At 48.3% G+C, this 23225-nt stretch overlaps 2 long non-coding RNA genes across 2 annotated transcripts in view; one reads left to right on the forward strand and one right to left on the reverse strand.

Annotated features, from left to right (window-relative positions):
- Positions 1 to 774: 774 nt before the first annotated feature.
- Positions 775 to 23225, forward strand: part of LOC150054890 (uncharacterized) — a 38951-nt gene continuing 16500 nt past the window's right edge. The window contains exon 1 of the long non-coding RNA XR_016537670.1: positions 775 to 864. This is a non-coding gene — a long non-coding RNA (uncharacterized LOC150054890). The remainder of the gene's footprint in view (positions 865 to 23225) is intronic.
- Positions 17876 to 21252, reverse strand: LOC150054891 (uncharacterized). The gene is made up of 3 exons (XR_016537669.1): positions 20872 to 21252; positions 20262 to 20394; positions 17876 to 18144 (listed from the first exon to the last, which is right to left on the reverse strand). It is a non-coding gene; the product is annotated as an uncharacterized LOC150054891 (long non-coding RNA).

Here is a 23225-nt window from a genome sequence, read left to right on the forward strand (position 1 = left end):
AAAAGATAATGCTTTGCAACGTGTGACAAACTTTCTTAAAGCCCACTTTTCTTTGGGAGATGCTTTCTGGGTAATTTTCCTCTTTTAAGAACAGTTCGCATGGCCTGAATTCCTGCGTGGCCTGTGGGACACAGAGGCCACCGGTGACCTCGAATGAGACCTTCAGAAAACTCCCGCCTGGAGACTACATTAACCACCAGGCCTGCTGGCCTCCTGCAGCCCCAGCGTGTTAATGGGAGTGGGAGGCTGGCCACCTTGATGGGGGCCTTGCAGCAAAGTGAGCAAGAGTCTTGTGATGGCCTTGTCCTTACCTGGCTTGGACTCGCTCCTGGAGTGGAGATGGAGCCCAGGGTCTTCAGGCTGCAGCCCTCCATGGCCCCCGCCTGGCCTCCTGGGACCTTCAAGGCTGCCTGGTGGGAACCAGGCCTCCAATGCTTCCTGAGGTTCTGATAACACAGGTACAATGTCCTCAGGGAGAAAGGCCCTGAGGTGTCCTGCAGATCTATCTCTGAGATCTTCCTTCCTGTGTGACTCCATCCCCAGTCGTAGAAATCTCAGTGTAGTCTGGACTGCTAGCTGCCTACCCCATGCCTAAGCTCTCCTTCCTCCCTCCTAACAGAGTCTGTTATGGGGCAACATGGCCCCAACTAGAAGACTACACTTCCCAGCTTCCCTTGCAACTACAAATGGTCATGAGACAAGTGCTAGCCAGTGAAGCTGCAGGCAGAAGTTGTTGGGCGGAGCTTCTGTGGAGTCTTGAAAGGCAGAAAGGAAGGAGTCCCATTTGCCCATCTGCCTTTCTTCTCTCCTCCATCCTGAGTTGCAGACAAGATGGCTGGAGTTCCAGCCATGATGGACCTCGAGGTAACTGAGGAGGGAAACAAGGTATTAGGTGATGGTAGAATTGTCTCAACAGCCTGGAATTCCCTCCAGTCTTCTTTCGCACAAGGGAGATGTGCCTCTAACTTGTTTAGTCTGGATTGTTCTGGGCTTTCTGTTGTACACTGAAACCTGACTTCAGTAGAGCTGCCTTGCTCAGCTGTCTTTCTGAGAAGTAGGAAGGTACTTTGAAAAGTTGATTTCTTGAATAATACAATATGTGTGCAATGAACATATTAGCCGGAACTTTGAAAAGCTAGTCTTGGAAGGAGGCTTCTCTGAGGTATGCCTCTGCAAACACGCTTTGGAAATGTTCTACAACTCTTGATTTGAAATACTGTATGAAGGGAGGCCTGCCAACCCGGTTGAACTCCCATTCGGTCATTCCTCAAGCCTGAGATACAAAGATCTGAGAGGATTTCAATATCACTAGGGAAGAAAATGGTCAGCTGGTTGGTTGTAAGTGGCCTCTTGATTTCAGGCGTGTGGCATGTGGCAAGTCTGTGCTTTTGGGCAGCAATGAGACAGGTCATGGCTAGCATAAGCGTTATTATCCATAACGGGGAATTCTGCCACGAGGGGCTGTTGCATTCTTGCCAAGAATGCAATGAGGCTCCTCTGGGTTCCAGGAAGTGTTTGTTTCGTGGTGAGAATTCCAGGAAAGAGGCAGACTTCTGGGCCCAGGCCCTTCTGGTGAAGCCCAGTTGCAGGGATGACTCACAGTCTGTTTTCCTTTTCACCAATGAACCTGGTGGGTCATTCTCTCCATTACACTCTAGAGACTCCCTAGGTTGATAACTGGGGGTGCAGTATGTGTTTGGGGGGATCCTCCCTGTTTGCTCTTGAGTTCTGTGTATGTATTGATTGCACTTGACCTGGTATTGGAAGGCATTTCTTGGTGACTGGGTATCAGATGCCGTTGGTGGCTTGCTCACACGTGAGGCTGGGCAGCTGTGTTCAGTCCAGCGGCAACGTCCTACCTCAGGGTCCCCATCACCTTGACTGTCACTCAAGCCAGGTGGCCTCAATGCTCCTGCCTCCTCAAGATCTAGGGGGAATTCTGGACCTGTCCATGTACTTATCAGAAGTCCCAGCTGGGCCTCTCCCTGCCTTGAATTTATTCCTTGTGGGTCTCATTTTCCCTGTCCCTTTCCCCTTTGGCTTCCTCAGGTGACTTTTCAATAAGCCATCACGCCAGGATCCTTTTTTTCAGGATCTGCTGTGGGGGAAACTCACCTTGTCAGGAAGACTGACTTTTCTACAATCAGTTCTTAGCCAGGCACAGGTGGCCCTTGCCTGTAATCCTGGCTTCTTGGGAGGTTGTGATTGACTAGAAGCAGGTGGGTGTGATAGCATGTGTTTGTTTGTTTGTCATTCTAGCTGTGATGGGAAGCCTAAAACAGGCAGACAGTGGCTCAGGCATCTGCCCAGTCTGGGAGGAAGACCTTACCCCAGAAATCTTTGTAGCTAAGCACTAGGGACTCACATCTACAATCCTAGCCATTCAGGAGGCTGATATCTGAGAATGCAGGTTGGAAGCCAGCCTGGGCAGGCAAGTCTGGAAGACGTCTCTAATTAACCACCAAAAAGCTGGAAGTGGAGGAGGTGTGGCTCAAGCGATCGGGCACTTGTCTTGAGTGAAAAGGTTAAGTAGGGGAACACACACGTGCATATACTCCCCCCCAATACACACACAAATACAAATACACACCCAGAAATAACCAGTGCAAAAACAAAAAGAGCTGGAAGCATAGCTTCATGATATAGCAGAGCATGTGTCTAGCAGGCATGAAGTCCTGAGATCAAACCCTAGTACCACACACACACACACACAAAGTGTGTTTCTTGTGGTTGCAGCTTAGCTATTGTGACAGAGTGTTACAATGGCCTTATATAATCCCCTTCCTTCCTTGCTTTGCTTTGGTCAATGGAACACCAACAAATATATGAAAGTAGAGGAAATACATGCTTGCACACTGCACCTGTCCTCTAGATCACCTGTGCCAGTGTACAAAGAAGGCCAGCCTACCGCGATGAGGTCCGTTTAAGACGCCACACACCAAGGACAAGGAGATTTTTCCATGGAGAGCAGCTCTGGTGGTCAGATAGGAAGGAGACTAAATTCCTGTGGTGGCTCAAAAGCTCGACTACCCTGAACACAAATGCATACACACATGATTGCTTTAAACCTAGTCCAAATGAGCTGATTTTTAGCCAGCTGTAGTCCGCTTTATTTGTATATCCTACACAACCACGCCTAGCTTCTACTAGTCAGAAATAAGATACATCCAGTAGCCCGACAGACCCCAAGCTGCTACAGCTCTTCAAGTTCTCTGCCACTAAGACCCTCGCCCCAAGACTGCTCTCTGGCATCACCCGCAAGCAAGATGTGCCCCGCTGGCCAGAGCCTCCTTGTCCTCTTTGATCCTGCAGGACAGAGTTGTACTGTGAGCATTGGTGCCAAAAGGTCACCCGAGGAATGCTCAGTGCTTCTGTCATAGCATCTGATCCCGTCCCCCCCAATCTGTCTGGAAGTCCCTTGACCCCCCACTGTGAGGGTGTCTGGAAAGTCTGAGCCTGGAGGCTACAGGCCCTCAGTACTGCAGTACTGGAGCAGTTATCTGCCTGGTGCTTCCAGCTGTGGAGAGCCCTGAGAGCCCAAGAGGACAGGTTGTATGGTGGGCAAGATGGGCTAGAGGAGAATGGTGCTGGGGGGAGAAGATACTTCCCTCCCTCCTTCCCTCTTTCCCTCCCTCTCCCCCTCTCCCTTTCCCACTTTCCCTCTTCTCCCCCTTTCCCTCCCTCTTCCCCCTCCTTTTCCCCCTCCCCTTCCCTCTCCCCCTCCTCCTCTCCCCCTCTCCCTCTTTTTCTTTTTTACTTTCCCTCCTTTAGTTTATTTTTTCAGACAGAATCTCCTGCTTTTCCCTTGTGCCAAACTTGGACCATGATCCTCCTCTCTCTGCCTCCCAAGTAGCTGATATTATAGATATGTGCCACCACACCTGGGCCCTCTCACCAAATTCCTGAGACACAGGAGATCGCTGAGGTTGTCATTGTCTGCCTCAGCAAAGACACACAGGTTGTAAAGTTTTTCCAGGAGGTTCATATCCATGGATTAAGGTCAGGGAAGATTTTTCTCCTATCTTGTTTTTAGCTTGAGACCAGAAATAACGTTTTCTTGTAACTTTTATTCCCGAGAATATAATCCCGTGTTACTAATAACTGTAAGAAAACAAGCTAAGGCTACATTCTAGAACTCTCTGTGCCCTGCCCCCACCCCTGTGCTTCAAGTGAGGAATGGAAGAGTCATGAATAATAAATGTGGAGATAAGAGAATGAAACTGGGAAATCAATTTACCGCAAAGTATTTGCATATTTTATTAAAAGAAACTGTGTGTGAAACCCATAACAGGGTGCGATGATTTATATTTTGATTTGATTTGTGTACATCTTGCCTCTGAAAAAAGTGAGAGGCCAGTGCATTCAGGTGTGGGGTTTTACTCATGGGCAGCGAAGACTTATGGTGTGCGATGGCTCTGAAGACTGAAGACGAGGGCCACCAGCCCCTTGTTTTACAGATGGGAAACTGAGGTCTGGAGAAGTTTTCGTGGGTTGGTGGAAGAAACCCACTATGCTCCAATGTAAGGCACGTGATGGAAGAACATACAACTCCCCTTCACTTAAACACTTAATGACAAAATTCATGTGTGAGTGGCTAGCCACATTACATCTTCTCTCAGAGCTTGCAGAGGAGGCTCTGCCTCCTTCTTTAAAAGACCACACAGGGACAGAGCCCTGTGCTGCGCCCACTGGGATACATTTGATATTCTTGGGGTTTTTTTTGTCAGTTATGGGACTTGAACTCTGGGCCTGGCACTGTTCCTGAGCTCTTCAGCTCACGCCTACCACCCTACCCCTTGAGCCACAGCACCACTGCTGGTTTTCTGGTGGTTAATTGGAGATGAGTCTTGCGGACTTTAATGCCCGGGCTGGCTTTGAGCCGTGATCCTCAGATCTCAGCCTCCTGAGTAGCTAGGATTACAGGTGTGAGCCACCCAGCCCGGCTTGACATTCATTTTTTTTTTTCTTTCCAGTCCTGGACTTGAGCTCAGGGCCTGAGCACTGTCCTTGGACTTTCTCAAGGCTAGAGCTCTACCACTTGAGCCTCAGCACCATTTCCGGCCTTTTCTGTGTATGTGGTACCGAGGAATTGAACCCGGGTCTTCGTGCATGCTAGGCAAGTGCTCTAGCAGTAGGCAAACTCTTGGCCCAGACATTCTCTAACTTCTAAAGGAGGCTCTGGGAGCGCATGCCCAGGTCATGGTGGAGCCTCCTGGCACCACCGTGGACTGCTTGTAGGGTCTGGAGACATCACCTGGAGTCCTGGGGAGCCCCAAAGACAGGAGGGCTTCATTTCTACAGGGCCACAGCTGGAAGTGGGTCTGCTGGATAGGTGGACCATGCCTATGGATAGATAAAGAGGGGAGAGGGAAGGGAAGAGTCCAAGGCTTTTATAGAAGGCTGGGAGGGAGGGAGGGAGCATGGCAGCTGCTGGTGGCAGCTGAGCTTCTGTGTCTTCCTGTAGCAACGTGTACTGGGCCTCCTTGGACCAGGCCAGGCCAGGCTGGCTGCTGCTTGTGAGAACCCAGGGGAAGTGGATCTTGCCCTTGTCATTTTGGATAAAAAGACCATGGATGCAAGGGGTGTTGGCCACTCCCCATCCAGTTGTCACCAGCCTGGGGAACTCTGGTGCACGGTGTGAAAGATTTCAACCCCTAACCACAGCCCTGTGCGGCCAGTCACCTGCACCACCACACCAGGCTGCTCGAAAATGACATACCTGAGCTCTTACAAGCAGGGGTCTGGGAAGAAAACTCAGGACTTGAGAATGGCCCAGGGCTTTTCTCCATGTACTCGTCGAACTGGCCCGAAATGTCACTAGCTCAGGCTTGAAGAAGTCCCCTGCCTGTGTGCCCCCCCCCCCGCCCCCGTCCCCCTCTGTAGAGGCAGGTGGGAGGGTCCCACATTAGGCAATGCTAGAGGTTGCTGAGAGCTCCTGCTGTTGGCTCACCTCCCGGGTGGTGAGGCATGGCTCCCCGGGTGGTGAGGCATGGCTCCGATACCCTGTGCCCCTGGCTTCCTGTTCCTGTGACACCAGGACTCCATTATAGCGTCTCCAACGCCAGGGCATGTGTGACATGGCGCTCAGCTGAGAGACACCAGGGGCCAGTCACCAGAAAATGCCACCTTGGAAGGCAGACAGCCCCCCCCAAAAACTTTTTCTTGTTAATTTCTTCCTCTTTAAATAAGGTGCCCGGTCTCCTTAGCCCAGGAGGTAACTACCTAGACCTGTGGGTCCTGCTCTCTTAGGAGCAAAGTGTCGCAAACTTTCCAGCATGTTCCAGGTGTAGTTGGTTTTTTGAGATAGGTCAAGGCAGAGTGCAGGTGCTCGTTGTGGGTATCTGAGGTCAGGGTTTTCCAGTTTCACTATCACAGTCTCCCCCCCCCCCCCACCATGACCACAGGCCATTGTCACATGCCATCCAGGGACTGCTAGGCTCAGCTGAGGTGCTACTGGATGGCATTCCTTCCACAATACTCACATCAGACCAGCTGGGAAGGCTGAGTATGCTGGCTAGCACTGTGGCCTTCTAAACATGAGGATGAGAATTCGTGACGCTCCAGCACGTTGGCACAGTGACAGTAAGGACCAATATATGTTCAGCTGTGAACACTCTGCCAGGGTCAGTTGGCTGAACTTGACAGAAAGGACAGATCCTCAGCCATTCTTGGCTGAGCAGCCAGATGCTGGTCCAGAAACTTTCGGTGAGGCAGAAGTGGAACCTTCAATGGGACATGCCAGCAGCCAATCATCATCTTGGAGAGTTGAATGGCATGACAAGTGACCTATGAACCTAGCTGAATTTTCCCAGTACATCCACCTGCAAGCTGACTCTAGAGGGGTGACCTTGGTGAGCAGTGGTGTGTTGCCAAACTTCCTCACCACAGGGGAGCTGGGAGGAGAGTTGCTTTGGGCAATAGGTTTTGCCCGGAGGGATGCTGTGAATCTTGGCCCAGAGAGACTGGTGTTCTGCTGCCGGTGGGTGTGGCCCCCGCCTTAGCTGTGTGCAGGCTTCCAGGCCCCGGGATAAGAAAGCACTTGAAACTAAGATGAAGGGCCTGGTGGACACCGCCCTGGGCCAGCGGGAGACTGGAGGACAGACCGGGTCAGAAAGACGACACAGCCCAACCCAACCCAAATTCCCCAAACGCATTGTTACGAACAAAAGAAATGGTGGCCATGTAAATCCATTCCATCTGGGGACACTTTGTTATTGCCGCAAAACTGACTGACCCTCTTGGTATGAGGGCAGGTTGAGTGACAGATGCTGAGGCAGGTCTGGCTGAAGTGGGGGGGATTGGGGAGCACTCAGAGGCAGGCTGGGGAACTGAGGTTCTGGAGTAGCCACCCCGCCCTCCTGCATCCCCAAGTGCCGAGGAGTTGGTTATCAGATGTCAGGGCCCCCAAACTACACGCAAGCAGGAAACAAAATTTTAGAGAAGAAGAAGAAGAAAAGCCTAGGTCTAAGGTTGTTATTTATAGCAAAAATTTAACCAGGGACGCTCTGTCAGTTTTCTGAATTACTGACAGTTGCAGAAATGTTAATACAAATCTTTATAAGACTGGCCAGATGTTCGATATTAAACAAGCATCTGTTTTGTATAAAAGGCTTTTTATGGCCCTCATACTCTGTCTCTGTCTCTCCTCTTCTCCCCGCCCCCTCCCCACCTCGATCTGGGGCTGGATAAGGGCAGTCACCGGGGGTAACTGCCTGAACTATGTAGTTTTATTTAGTTTCTGAATGCTGGTGTCCATGGTGTCAAAAATACACCCCAAAAAATAACCCTGGGAAAGGTTAATGATGGCCTTTCTGGTGTCATATTCTGCACGTTATGTGCCGGAATAATTATTATCATCAGGGCTGTAAGAATGTCTAGTTATCTTTCTTAATCACATACTATAAAGAAGTGCTCTGAACACATATCTATTATTTAATCAAAATTTCACAGATATTGGCATTTGTGCTCCTCCAGGGCTGTGTTTATTTTCTGTTTGCAAGGGGGAGCGTTGCCTCCCAGAAAGGAGGGCCCCCCGCCCGAGTCCGTACCCAGCCTGGCTGTCACAGTGTGTGACACTCGGTGCTATTAATATCAGAGACACCACACGTGTTATCTCCCACCCTCCCCTTTCCAGTGCACTCGAGGAAGAGCACTTTTATTAACAAAGTGAGATGGGGGTGGGGGCATAAGTGGAGGAGTCTCCCTGCCTGGAACAGGAGAGCCGGGGGGGGGGGCTGACACCTCCGGATGGGCTGTTTCTGGGACAGAGAGCCAAGCTGGTCAGCAGAATCTTTGTGGAGTCCCCGTGGTGGCTCTGAGGCCATGGGGGGAAAGAAAAGGAAATGGCTATTAGGTGAATGGATTCCATCACATCCCATTTTGTGGCATTTTGTTCTACAGCAGGAAGGGCCTGCCTGACGCCGTGATAAGGGGGCTTTCTTTTTATTTATTTTTTATTGATGGACAGAGGGGTAAGAGTTCCATGCATCAGGTGAAGAGTACAAATGTCTTTGGATAGTATCACTCCTGCCCTCCTCTCAGTTTTTCCCATCCCTACCCTCAAGTTGTGTAGTGCATTCTCCACATGGTGTTCAGGGGTTCACACTAAAGGGGACATTCATGCTGTGTCCCCAGAGGCCTGCGTGTATTGGAAGCCTGGGCCCTAGCGTGTGAAAGCTGGATGTGGCAGAGGTGCCAACATGGGACAACGCCCTTGAGGAAAGGGATTAAGGTCATTTCTTTTGGGATCTGGTGTAGTTCACTAGAGAGGGTTGTGATGTCTTCCTCTCTCCCACCATGGTGCCATCCACCCTGAAGGGTTTTGGCCAAGGTTCCTCTCCAGCGACAGAGCCAGTGGGACTGGCTAGTGTCAGATTTTTCAGCCTTCAGTACTGGGAGCTAAATAAACCTCTTTTTATTATAAAGTCCCCACCCTGGGGCATTTTGTTGTAGCAGTGAAACATGGACAACTCAAGAGTCCACTCTGCTCGGCCTGGCAGTGCCCCTGTAATCCTGAACAATCAAGGCTCAGCAGGAGTTCCAGGCTAGAGACCCTCCCTTGCGGAGCTGCACACAAGGCTGCTGCTTGCTAGTGTCATGGCTTTTTCCTAAAGTCCCTGTCACCTCCGGCCTATACAGGCCAAGGCAGCGGCCCCCACCGGCCCATGTAGCTGCCGAACACGTGAGGGGCAACATGGTTTAGGTATAAAATCCACACTGGATCCCCAAAGACAAAATTAAAGGACATCACATCAGTAATTTTTAATCTGGTTGCATGTTGCAACCATAGTATTTCGTATACATTATGAGATTAAGACTCAGTTCCCCCATTCCTCCCCTCCTTTGAAAGCCCCCCTGCTAGAAAAGTTGAAATGACACCCATGGCTTGCAGGTGTGCCTGGCATTGTTTTGGTGGGGAAGGGCTCGTGGGCTCTTGAGCAGTTTGGATACTGCCTTAGAGCTGTGGTTCTCCACTGAGTACGAGTTTGTCCCTCAGAGGACATTTGGAAATGTCCAGCGAGACATTTTGTGACTGTCCCTGTTTGTGGAGGGCACAGGGGAGCTTCATCCAGAGTCTGGGAGCCAGGAGCACCTCCAAGCCCAGGATGGCCTCTCTACATCAAAGCACTGCCTGGCCCCGAGCACGGGTAGTAGTACTGAGGTAGAGAAACTGGGTTGAGCCCACCCCGGCACATGTTGTTCTCCCCTCAGGGTCCCCAAAGACATCAAGAGAAAGAGGACCTGTGCTCTGATGGTGTCCATATTGATGGCTTCTTCCTCAGTTTCCCCCTGGGCCCCTCCCTCAGGCTTTCTGGGGAAAAGGAAACCGGCTCTAGTGTAAGGCCTGCTGTGTTCTGGGTATGTGTGTGTGCTGGAATCCTAACCCCCCACGTGATGGGGTGAGGAGAGGAGGCCTTTGGGGAGTGGTTAGGTCAGGAGGGTGGCGCCCCGGGGAAGCAGTAGGGCCCTTCCGTATTTGAGGGCAAAGCAGAAGGTGCTGTCGACGAACCAGACGGTCAGTCCTCACAGATGCTGGATTGCTGGGCCCTTGACCTTAGGGATCTCAGCCCCCGGAAATACCTTTCTGTTGTCGCAGTCACTAGCGTAGGAGATGAACACACACCACTGTTGCATGGGGTGGTTGCCCCGTGTGGCTTCGCCTTGTTCTTCCTTGTTCCAGGGTGGCAGGTCTGTTCTAGGAGCTTATGACATTTGGCCACAGGCCAGAGCATCTACTCCTTGGCCACCCACTAACACCATTGTGTCACAGGTTGAAGTGTGTAGCATCTTCTCCAGGCCCCAATCAGTGTGCAGCTCACATGCAGCTGCTGATGCATCCTCCTGCTCACCTTCAGACTTTCCCACAACAGCCTCACCACTCACTGCCACCTTCCCTCACAGGGCATTGGTAGGGAGGGGTGCCAATATAGGCCTGGGCTTGGAGGGCGTGTCCAGGCCCCATTGGTGGGAAGGATTCTTTCCTGGCTAGAATTTGGTTCTTTGTTGTGTGACGTTATGCTGCTGTGGCCTGTTCTGTGTCACACCAAAACAACTCCCCTGGAGGTGAAAGCCCAGGACATTACTATTTAATCACATGGCACCCAATAGTACGAGAGCTGTCGTTACAGCCTGGGGAAGTAAAAACACAACTCAGGATTGGGGGTGGGGGTGGCAAGGAGGAGGGGTTGTTAAAATGATTGAGACATGGAAATGAATCTGAACGGAGAGGTCTAAATCTTACCTGAGTTTGCATTATTGTTATAATAAATAATCATAAGAATCCCATACATTTTATAGCTGATGAAATCCTTCTTCTAGATGACTTCATTTGATGAGGTTAGGGAGAATAAATCTTCAGCTTTAATTTCTCTTGGAAATATCAATCTCTACTCTATACTACCCCTGGCTGCTTTTTTAATGGTCCCAAAGCACAACTTCCCCCCTTCCTTCCCCAGTTGTTTTTCCTTCAAAAACTTTTGAGAGCTTTCCATGTCTAGAGATTAAGCTTCCAACTTCTTGGTGCTGGTGCTTCAGGTACTCTGGACCTGGACCAAAGCTCTTTCCTGCTGTCTCTGTCTCTGTCTGTCTTCGTGTATGTGTCTATCTGTCTCTGTCTTCCTTCCTTGGCTTTTTGAGATATGGTCTTGCTATATAGCCTGAGTTCACATGCAGTTTACTGTGCAACCCAGCCTGGCCTCCACAGTCCTCTTGCCTCAGCCTCTCCAGAGCCAGCACTGTCTCTTGTTCCTCTTCATTGTGCATCGCATCTGCTGAGCATCTCCTGCTTGTCAGGTCCTGGGCTCTGGTCCCATGGCGGCACCGGTGCCCACCTCACTTCTCCCCATGGTCTTTTCTTTCTCCTCACATGTGCACAGCCCAGCCATCCCATCTGACAAGACCTGGCCAGAACTCCCTCTGAGTGTCCTCCTTCGTCAAGGACCTCCTGCCTTTGTGCTTCCTCAGAACTTTCCTGCTAAATCACCATGAAAGTACAAAGAAAGACCTTTTATAGATGGAGACAACCTCTAACAAACAGGGCTGAGAAACTGGTTATCCATTATGTGGGAGCCTGAACCTACACCCCTACCTCTCACCCTGTAGAAGAATCAACTCCAGAATGATCAAAGATCTTGATATAAGACCCAGAACTGTAAGACAGGAAAAATGTGGAAAATGGTAGCATAGGTAATTATATATGGAATTGAACTCCAATTGCCCAGGAAATCAGGGAAAGAATGGACAAGATGGGACCATATCAAATTAAAATAAAGCAATTACAAGCATCAAAAGTTAGCCCATAGAATGGGAGAAAATCTTCACAAGTTATTCAATAGTATAAATATCCAGGATATACTAAGAGTTTAAAAAAGCAGCAAGAGAATAAATAATTCAATTTGAAGGTAAGTGGACTGGACATACAGTTTTCAGAAGAAATACAAATGGCTACATGAAGAAATGGTCACCATTCTTAGCCATAAAGGAATGTGAACCAAAATGATACTAAAATCGCACTGCACAGTAGTCAGGATGGCAGCCATCAAGGAACAAACAACAAATGCTGGCCATGATTGGATGGGGAGAAGCTCATACACTGTTGGTAGAAATCTAAACAGTGCAACCACTGTGGAAGCCAGCATGAAGGCTCCTCACAAAATGAAAGATAGGTCTTTGCTACGAGCCTTCCATACCATTATTGGGCATATATTCAAAGGAGTAGTGTAAATTAATATACCATGTTTATCATACCCATATTTATTACAGACACTCAAGAACTAATGAGTGCATAAGGAAATTACATGTGTGTATGCATGCATGTATATATATATCTGTAGATATATATCTGTGCATATATACATACACATCATGGAACATTACTCATCTATAAAGAAAAATGAACTGATGTCATTTGTCGGAAAATGGATGGGTTTCCATCCACGAATGATTAGAGGTTGTATTGCAGCTTCTCACTTATTTGTGGAGTATAGAGGTTGTATTGCAGCTTCTCACTTATTTGTGGAATATAGACCTAAGATGATGATGATGATGATGATGATGATGATGATGACGGGTCATGAAAGACTGTCTGGGAGGTGAATGTGGGATAGGGAAGGGAAAAAGGAAGATCTTGAGCAGTATGGGGTCGGGGAGGCACAGGAATATGGCAGAGATAGATTTGTTCAAACAGGACTATGTGTCTGTATGGAAATATCCCCTCCTATTACAGATCACAGATGTATGACCATTGGAAGATTTAAGGTAACATGCTGCTGGGGTGCACTGAAAAGTACAAACAGAGCCAACGACCCATACAACAAATGGTCAGCAGATGTCAAAACTGGAAGTGCACAATTTCCAGAGCTTTTCTGGGGAAGCAGGGACCTTGCTGGTTGTCTGAGGTCCTTTATTTTCCTCTAGGAAAGCTTAGGCAAAGAACCAAAATGACCTTTCTTAAGAAAATATGGGGGGGGGCAGGAGTTTGGACTAGTGGTAGAGTGCTTGCCTCACATACACGAAGACCCAGGTTCCATTCCTCAGTACCACATACATAGAAAAGCCAGAAGTGGTGCTGAGGCTCAAGTGGTAGAGCTCCAGCCTTGAGAAAGTCCAAGGACAGTGCTCAGGCCCTGAGCTCAAAAAAAGAAAAAGGAGAAGATATAGGGCTAGGGATTTGGTTCATCCCACTATACATGAGGCAACACAAACAAAACTATCTACTGCAGACATAATGGCATATTACCTCATCTATGTTCCTTTGAATAAAAATGCTTCTTTGACATAAATTTAATTTTCTTAAAAGTGAAGTTACTGAACAGTGTTAAGAAGTTGGAGATCACAGTTTGATTTTTATGATTTGTCCAGTGTATGAGCTCAAGATCAAACTACTTAAGAACACTGGGAGCTTGAAATATAGCTGTTCTCAATTCTCATAAAGAGTAAAGTAAGGAAAGGTTATATCTTGTGATCTGTTTTATTTCCTGTTAATGGATAAGAAAAATTAAATGGTCAAGTTATCGTGTCATGGGTAACTCACACCTGTAATCCTGGCTACTCAGGGGGCCGAGCGCTGACAATCACCATTTGAAGTCAGCTGGGGCAGAAAAGTCTAGAGATTACTTCTTCCCTTCCTGAATCTCTCTTGCCCTCGAAGCCTCCTTTCCCCCCCCTCTCCCTCCCTCCCTGCCATTCTTCCTTCCTTCCTTTCTTTCTTCCTTCCTTCCTTGTTTAAGCTCTGCCACCCAACTCTCACCATTTCCAAAGTTCTTAATGATGCAACCTGAAGTTGCCATGGTAACTAATTTCCTGCCCTGGTGGTGGTAGAGGCCTGTGATGGGGCTGCCATTGAAATCGAGAATCATTTTCTTTTTCTTTCAAAATTAAGTAGGGCATCTAAAGTGCTCCACTGTGGCTTTCCCTGCCCCCCAAAGACTAAGACTCGGGTGCACTGAAAGATGCAGTTATTGCGTTTTCCCCAGTATCTTTTATAACTTCCTCCTCCACCCGCACATAGACCGTCCCTCTGGAAAAATAACAGGAACACATTCTTTGTTATTTCTCTTTTGTCAGCATGAGAAATGCTTCTGATGAAGTCTAATGACATTTGATGGGTCTCCCCCCTTTTTTTTTTTAATTGCCTTTAGTTTCTCATTCTTTAAAAAAAAAATAACCAAGTTTCTTTCTCCTTGAATCTTGAGGACGGATTTGTAAAGTATACTTCAGTGCACAAAGGAACTCCTTGGATCTGAAGGTCAGCACTGGAGCAGATTCTGCCGGAAATGGTCATGGCTACTCCTTCCCACCTCTTAGTCCCAGGGTTCTGTTAACCAGCATTCGCATGCTACTGTACCTGTCTCAGTTTCCACAGAGGACTAGGAAAACCAGGGATTTCAGAAACTCTGCAAAGAAAGCAAACAAACTAGCAGCTCTGATTTGGGGGACCCTCAGCCAGGTCAACCATATCAGAATTGGTTGGGATCAGAGTGAAGAACCAAAAAGGGCTCAGTCCTGGGAATCAGGAGCAAGGAGGGGGGAGGTTGGAGAAAGGAGAGAATGTGTTTTTCGCCCTCCTTCCCTCCCCCAGTCTCTCATTCTTGCTTGCTTGCTTGCTGTGTTAGTACAGGGGCTTGAACTCAGAGCCCGGTTGCTGTCCCTTAGCTCTTTCAGCATTTAGTAATGAGGATAAAGCACGTTCGAAGGTAGTTTTTTACTCAGATGTACACAGGAAGACTTGGAATGTTTCTTCTTTTGACAAGGAGAAAAATGAAGTGGGCAGCTCTGGCAAACACCACATGGGTGAAGTGGTTCCCCCAGGAATGCGGGCACTTCCACTGGAGGCATTGTCCTCACAGAGGCAGCCTCTGCCTCTGCTGCTTTCTTGGGCCTAGAGCAGGCTGTCCTGTCCCAGGCTGAGTGTTCCGAGCAATGCATGCTGGGATGCTTCTTAGGCAGAAGGGGACTAGAATTTGGGATATATGTTAGTGGATAGGCGCTGGGGAGCCTCCCAGACCAAAATCAGTGATTTTAAATATCTCTGGCCTGCCATGTTGGCCAGGCTTAGCTGGCAGTTGCGCCTGGCTGTGCTTGGTAGAGGCTGGGGAGAGTGGTGGTGATGAAAGCGGATCTGACCCTTGGTGACCCAGGCAGAAGGGGCAGCGGCCCCCCAGGTTGAAAGGTGGTTTGTAGGGAAGTACAGGGCTGTCATATGTCTCACAAGGTTTATATTCAGAACTAGCCAAGTCACTCCTGTGCATATGCCAGCAGGCCAAATAGAGCCACAGCCAACTCCCATGTCAAGAGTGGGGAGGGGGTCCTGGCCAGGATGTTCTGGGTTAGGGGCCGGAGAAGGTGAACTGGGCTCAGTCCAGGTGAGTGAGTCTACCGCAAGAAATCACCTCTGCCAAGTGTCTGCTGTTTCCTCCATCGTGTGCTGGCAGTCACAGGGAGATTCTTACTGTTTTGTTTTTTTTAAATTGTTTTAACTCACTACTATCTGTAAGTTTTTGTGCTTCACTTTTGGCTTTTTGCTAGTTAATGGGAGATAGGAGTCTCATGGACTTTCTTGCCTGGGTTGGCTTCAAACTATGATCCTCAGATCTCAGCCTCCTGAGTAGCTAGGATTACAGGCATGAGCCACCAGTGCCTGGCTTAACAGGTGAGGTTTAACCTTAAAGAACTTAAAACAGCCTGGAGGGGACAAGAACCTCTATCTGCCTTATTCTAAACCTGGGCTTCCCCTTCCATTCTGCTGCTTCCTTAACTGAGAAATAGGGCTGCTTAGAGAGCATGCCACCCCCAGAGTGAGCCATAACCTTGCCCTGGGGTACTGTTACCCCAGGCATTGGAAGACCCGCCAGCTATAACAAATGTACCACTCTTGTCAGGTTGGTTTGTGTAGATGGGGCAGAGGGTATATGAGAACTCTGTACCTTGCTTTTAGCTTAGTTGTGAACCTAAAACTGTCCTAATGCTTTTCTATTCCTAAAGGGTCTGGTGGTACACCTGTGATCCAGTCTTCTTTAAAGGTAGAGAAAGATGGAGCTTTGAGACCAGCCCAGACTGATCTCAAAGGTTATTTTATGACCCTATCTGAAAGGCAAACTAAGAGCAAATGGACTTAGAGTTGTGACTCAAGTGGTAGAACACAAGACCTTGAACTCAATGTCTAGGGCAGAGAGAGAGAGGGACTACAGCTTCCTTTCCTGCCTCCCTTTCTGAGCCCGTGAAACTGCCTGGAACTGGGAAGCACTATAGGTAAAGGAGGGCATATCATTTTGCAGGATCACACCACTGCTGCTTACTGAATGGGATCCCATTCCCAGGTAAGTTGGTGACATCGATCATTTCTCGTCATCTGTGGACCCCACTGTTCTCATTTGAAAGGAGGATCAGAACTCTGTCCCTGTTTATGAACTAGTGGGATTTTAGATGTACATGGATGAACTAGGATGATGGAGCAAAGGAGAGTGTTCAAAGGCTACACAGGACCCAGAAGCATAGTGTCAAGGTCAATATTGTGTGAAGCCTGGATACTGGCAGACCCTGAAGGTTAGAGCAAGGCAAGAAATTAATCCAGGACCATGCCAATGGGAAGAAGGAAGCAGATTTTGAGGATAATGGCAGAGTAGGGCAGGAGTCAGAGAAGAAGATAGGCAGGGAGATAGCACGTGGGCCTGCCAATGGAATGGCCAAGCCAAAAGGTCAGGCCTGACATGAGACTCAGAGCCTGGGGATGGCATCTCAGATGCAAAAGTGCTGGGCACTAGGTCAGGACCATAAACTCTGGGGAGATCTGACACCCTGGACTTGGAGGAATTTTCTCAGAACATTTCTTAAGTGTTCTCAGATGAGAAGGAGAGGACCATTCCTAGAAAGTGGGCCGCTAGTGGCCGCAGAAGAGAGTGGGTGTCGTAGCTGGGAGAAAGGAGAGGTAGAGGGAAGTTGTTGAAAATATGGGAAGGGAAATGCAAGCATGGCATTATTCAGAGTTGGTCCAAGGCCCTAGTTCACCTTTGGGAATGTATGTATGAGAGCATGTGTTCCTCCATTCATCCACCCACCCATCTACCCAGCCATCTACTTCTATTCATCTCTCTACCAATCCATCCATCCAAACACCAATCCACCCACTAATCTACCTGTACATTGAACCAAGATATGTCCAATCATCATCCATCCATCCACCATCTATCTATTCAACATTCTACCCATCCATCCATTCAGAGATCTATTCATCAATCCATTATCCACACCATCCATCCACCCACCTTTTCAATCAGTATTTTTTGAATACAGATTCTAAGAAATCCATAATCCAATGAGCACGAGGAAAGAGTAAATAAGATGAAGTAAAAGGATGATGGTGGGTTGTTTTCTATTTTTTTGAACAATGCATATGGCTCACTTTGCACATGACCTTGAGTTTAATTCTCAAATCAGCCTTAGGTGGTGTGTGGTTTGGCAGTGGGGAAAATGAGATGCACAGTGGCCTGTCATTTGGCCAAAGGCTGCAACTGGCGGAGGCAGGGCCAGAACACAGATCCACCTCGGACTCTGAAAGCTCTCTGCTTTCAGTACTATGCCATGTGCTCTCCTTGGGTCCATTTTGCCACCTGGTCACCTTGGTCATGCCACGCGCATTTCCTGATTGGAAGATTCCTTTTCCAAACCCACTGGTGACAGGTCAAGATAGCCTATGCTGAAACTTAAGAGCTGGACTTCATCCCAGCCGAGGCCTCTGTAATGGGGGGAGAAGATGAGATGGTGACAGACAGGCGGCACTGACAGACAAGTGCCTGCTCCTGCCACCCATTTCCAGCATGGAAGCCCTTGTTCAGGCATTCCTCAGCAGCTCTCTAAAGGCCCAGGATGGCCCCTCCTTCTGAGTGGCTGTAGTATCTTTCTGAGCCTCCAAGGATGGGAATATTGTTTTGAAGAGGAGTCCTGGTGCCAGAGCAAGTTGAACTTAGAGGAAACCTGAGTGCTTACTTTATTCAAGTGGGGAAACTAAGCCTGGAGATTGTAGCAGGCGATCTAGTTGTAGTTCTTTCACCCACCCCGACATGTTCAAGCCTTCCATTCCCTACAGCCAGCTTCCAGTCTTAGGCAGCCCCGGTTCCTTACAGCATACACATGAAGTCCTGGAAGTGCCTGGGGGAGAAGGTTAGAATGTTATCATCTTCATCATCACCATCGCTATTATAATTTTCATCATTATCACCATAAAACCTCCCCCATCATCTCCATCACAATCATCATCTTTCCCATTATTACTCCCATCATTATCATCATCACCATCAATACCATCACGATTGTTATCACCATCATCATCATGAAGATGGAGCCCAGGTCCTTCCACGTCACTCAGGTGGATGGGTCCCTTTATAGTGTGATGATTGCTGTCTCCAGTTTACCCATCTGGAGTGGGGAATCGTCTCCCCCGTGGTTTTTAAGGAAAGTGAAGTACTCTCAGGTGACTTAGCTGGGGCCAAGGTCCCCTTTGATTGAACACTGAGCCCCCATTGTTCTTCCTTAGTCTGGTAAACTCATGCCTTCTCCAGAGATGGGTCTGGGCTATTGGAGCAGGAGAATGACAGGTCATTCGTGAAAGACTTGGCTTAGTCTTTTCTAGTGATGGGCATTGCCCAGGATAGGCAAGCACTCTACCGCTGACCTACTCCCAAGTTCCAAACAGCCTGATTCAAGAGCCAGGAGATGCCACCATCACCCCCCACCACACACACACACACACACACACACACACACACACACACACACACACACACACACACACACACACACACACACACACACACAATTTACTTCATGTACTCATACCCCAGTCTTTGGCTGGGCTCTGGAATCAGCAGACTTGTCTGTGGCTGTTGGTCTGGAGGGCTGTGTGTGTATATTTATGGAGATGCTGCCTCTGTCAGCCTCTTGGAGGTCAGGAGAGGCCCAGAAGCCAGCCCCAAGGCAGGCTGGGGTAGGGCCTATGCAGGGCAGACCACCTTGCCTGTCTAGTCTCTTGGATGCTGTGTCAGGAAGCAGGACGATTTCTCCATTCATATGACAACCATTTAGGTGGCACCTGCTGTGTGCCAGACACTGTGCCAGATGCCAAGGACTCTCAAGTCAGTCATTTGAAACCCTGCATAAACCTGTGGTCAAGGGTGACAACAGAGACCTTAGGGGATAAGCTATTTCTTCTTTCTGGAGGAGGAGGATAGGCGAGCGATGAAGTTTAAGGTCAATGTAATGATTGTTTCCTTGTCAATGGCTCTCAATCTACTTAGGAAAGGGCAGAAAATAAGCAAATATAAATGATTCTTTTGGCAGTGAGTACGTTGAGACAATAACTTTCCTTTTGTTCTGAATAAGGAGATTTAACTTTTCCCTCTAAAAACAATCTGAAACCATTAGGTAGATCTGCCAGCAAAGGCTGGAACACTAAGACATGGCCTTGGTTTTTGCTGTCCCTGAGCTTTTTTATGTAAGGTTACCACTCTACCACATTGAGCCACAGCATCACTTCTGGTTTGCTAGTGGTTGATTGGCAAAAAGAGGCTCATGGACTTTTCTGTCCAGGCTGGCATCAAACTTAGCCTCTTGAGTAGCTAGGATTATAGGCATGAGCCCTGTCTTTTTTCTTTTTTTGAGATAGAGTTTTAGCCCAGGTTGGTCTCAAACACATGATAATCCTTCCTCAGCTTCCCAAGTGCTGGGATTACAAGTATGCTCTGCCACACACAGGCTGGTCCCATTTTTTTTTTTTTTTGCCAGTCTTGGAGATTGAACTTCAGACACTTTTTGCTCAAGGCTAGCATCCTGCCACTTGAGCCACAGCACCAATTCTGGCTTTTTCTGAGGATGTGGTACTGAGGAATTAAACCCAGGGCTTCATGCATGCTAGGCGAGCACTCTACCACTAGGCTTCCCTCCTGACTCAGATTGGTCCCATTTTTGATGAAGATCTTTTCACTTTGCAGAGAATGAGGAAGACACTATTTTGGGAGCAGCTGGTCTCTGCACAGCACTAAATGGCAACGTGGCCTTGGAAAAGTCAAGTGTGGCCTCAGTTTCCCCATCTGTGAATGAGTCAAACTAGATGTTCTTCTAGTGCTTCTAGGTACTCACCAAAAACCAAACCAAACCAAACAGCATTAAAATAGTTGTTGGCATTAGTGCCAACAGAAATACTTGCTTATCACAGCTCTGAAATGTCTGGGTCAGACCCCTGCTCACCTGCCCCACCATATGCACTGTACCTGCTGAAACGGAGCCTTTGTACACAGATTCTGGATGGATCCTATATCCTTTTCTCAGTCAGTAGTCTGTTAGGGCCAGTTTGACTAAAATTGATGTCCTCTTCTCAAAGAATAATTCTTCAAAGAGACACATCTATATTACAGTCAAGGAGAAAGGGAAAACTATCAATAGACTGTGATGACATTTCTCTTTCCTTTTCATTTATATTGATGAAATAATAAGCTAGCAGGATTAGAGAAAAAAAACTGAGTCTGTCTGACTGTCTGAATCTCTGCAGCAATTACTTCCCTTTTTCTGTGTTTTGTTCCAAGATTTGTCTGTGAGTGTACCGATTTTATGACACTCAGGAAGCACAGTGTAAGTACTATTTGGGTCTTAAACATTTTCTCTTAACTGTTTATCATAAACATCTTTCCTGATGGTACCAACCCTTTATCAACCTAATTGTTCAGAGCTGTCTAATATTCTTACCAGTGGAAATGAGCCAGCTGAGACTACCCATTCCCCTGAGCCAGCTGAGACTACCCATTCCCCTGAGCCAGCTGAGACTACCCATTCCCCTGAGCCAGATGCTTGGGTTTCTCCCCCTTCGTCTGTCTTCCTATCCACCAGGCTTATTGTGATATGTCTTCCTTCCCATCCTCAGCTCTTGAATTCATCTCTGAACTGGAGAATGTTGACTTAGGGCATCTTTTGAGCCTTCTGATAGGCCGCTGTCTTTCCTCATCTAAAGTGGCCCAGTATAATGATGTCTTAGTTGCCAGCTTCTCCTCCTTAGGCTTGTGTAGTTAAAATGGGTTCCCCAAACAAATTGCCATAGTGTGGTATCTCAAGTGTGCAGTAAGGTGAGCTCATTTGCTTGGTCACCAAACCCAGCATTTTTCTTTTGGTTGCTGTTTGAGCACCTTCTTCTAAAGTTGCTTTTCAGGGCTGGGAATTTGGCCTAGTGGTTAAAGTGCTTGCCTAGCATGCACGAAGACCTGGGTTCGATTCCTTGGTACCACATACATAGAAAAAAGCCGAAAGTGGTGCTGAGGCTCAAGTGGTAGAGCTCTAGCCTTGAGAAAGTCCAAGGACAGTGCTCAGGCCCTGAGCTCAAGCCCATGACTGGCAATAAATAAATAAATAAATAAATAAATAAATAAATAAATAAAATAAAAAATAAAGTTGCTTTTCTTCTACCACCAGCAGCAGCAGTCACAGTGGAGGGTGGTGGTGTCACTGGTGGCTGCAGAAGGACCAGTACTTGCAGGTCCTACAACAGGATGCCTCTGAACACCAGTCAGTGCTCTGTCAGTGTAATAAAGATACCTGAGTCCATCCACTTACAAAGAGGAAAGATGGATGTGGGATCAATTAGCCCCTGTTGCTTTGAGGCTGGGGCAGAGGCAGTGCATAATAACAGAAGTCCCTTTTAGAACAGAACTACAGAAAGCCAATGAGAGCAAGAAGAGCCTAGATCCTGCAGTCTCCGTCAGGGACACACTTGCAGAGACTTCCCTGGAGATCTACTTTGGGAACCAAGGCTTTAAATCATGAGCCTTTGGGGGAATACTTGAGATCCAAATACAGCCATGAGTAATTGTTGTAATGGTGGTACTCTGCTGCCTCCTGCAGTGGCACTGGCAGGAGGAACAGGAGGAGTGGCGGAGTGGCAGAAGTACCAGTAGTGGCAGTGAACTAGTGGTTGGGATGGCAGTAGTTCTCAAGGTGTCTCTGGTGGTATTGGTGACACTTGTGGTCATAGTGGTGATGATGGTAGTAGTTATGGTAACCGTGGTGATGATGACAATAGTAGTCATGGTAACTGCAGAGATGATGTGATGACAGTCATGGTAAATGTCATGTAATGATCATAGCAACAGGGGCGCTCCCAGCAAATGGCCACATTCAAAGCAGCTATATGCTAAATGGCACTGTAAACCAGACATCTGCTCTACCCAATACCTCTGATGGTTCAGGTGAAGACAGAGTGATGGCCTTTGTCCCAGATGCTGGCCCACTGCAGGTGCCACTTGCTCTGACCTCCTTGGGTGGCTGTTGTCTCAAGGGGTCCTCGAGATGCACCGAGCTGGATAAATGCTTGTCTCTTGCTAAGTACTGACTGTCTAAGCTGGGGATCTGGACATGATTGTGGAGATGAGGGGGAAATGGAGCCCCTCAGGACAGGCCACTGTGATTGCTGGTCCAGCTGCCCTGGGCTGGAGAGCAGCTGATTGTCACAAAGGCCTGGGAGAGCCTTGAAATGAGGCTGGAAGCAGGATGCCAGGCACAGAGGGAAAGCTTCCTGTGACCCACATGTCCCCAGGCTCAGTGGAAGGCAGGGCAGAGAATGGAGCAGACACTGGCCCTGGAAATGACAGGAGGCGTGGCTGGTTATTCCAGGGTTACCCTGATTAAGCAAGGCCTTCCAGAGACTGGGGACAGCTCTTCTCATGTTCTTTTAAACCCCGGCTCCAGCTTGTGCACACAAGTAATAATCACTGGTTTTCAAAGCCCTGCAGCCCCAACTTTTTTTAGGCACCTTCCCCACCCTCAGGCCCCTGCACATTGACTCATCCCTGTGGACAGAAAAGTAGAAATGACCACCAGGATTAAACTAGAGACTGTCTATATTATCCTGTCACATGGTAAAGTGTGTGGTTCATACCACCTCCACAATTGTGATCCCAACACAGGGACCGCCCCACACACAAACAAGTTACCCTTAAAGGAAGCCTGCCCAGCACTCTGACATTCTATAGTGCAAATCCCTGGTGAGAAACAGGGAAAGATAATGTAATGATGCTCACTCTGGTTACCAGAAGACAAAGCCTCTTTACCCTTAAGAGGGGAGGGTGAAAGGAGGGATAGGTGGGGTACAGGGGAGGGAGGGAGGGAACAAAGAAGGAGAGAAAGAAGGCAGGAAGGAAGAAAGGAAGGAAGGAAGGAGGGAGGGAGATAAGGAGGGAAAAGAGGAGAAA

This window comes from Megascapheus bottae, chromosome 14 (genome assembly GCF_031878675.1).
Source record: "Megascapheus bottae isolate mThoBot1 chromosome 14, mThoBot2.hap1, whole genome shotgun sequence".
NCBI lineage: Eukaryota > Metazoa > Chordata > Mammalia > Rodentia > Geomyidae > Megascapheus > Megascapheus bottae.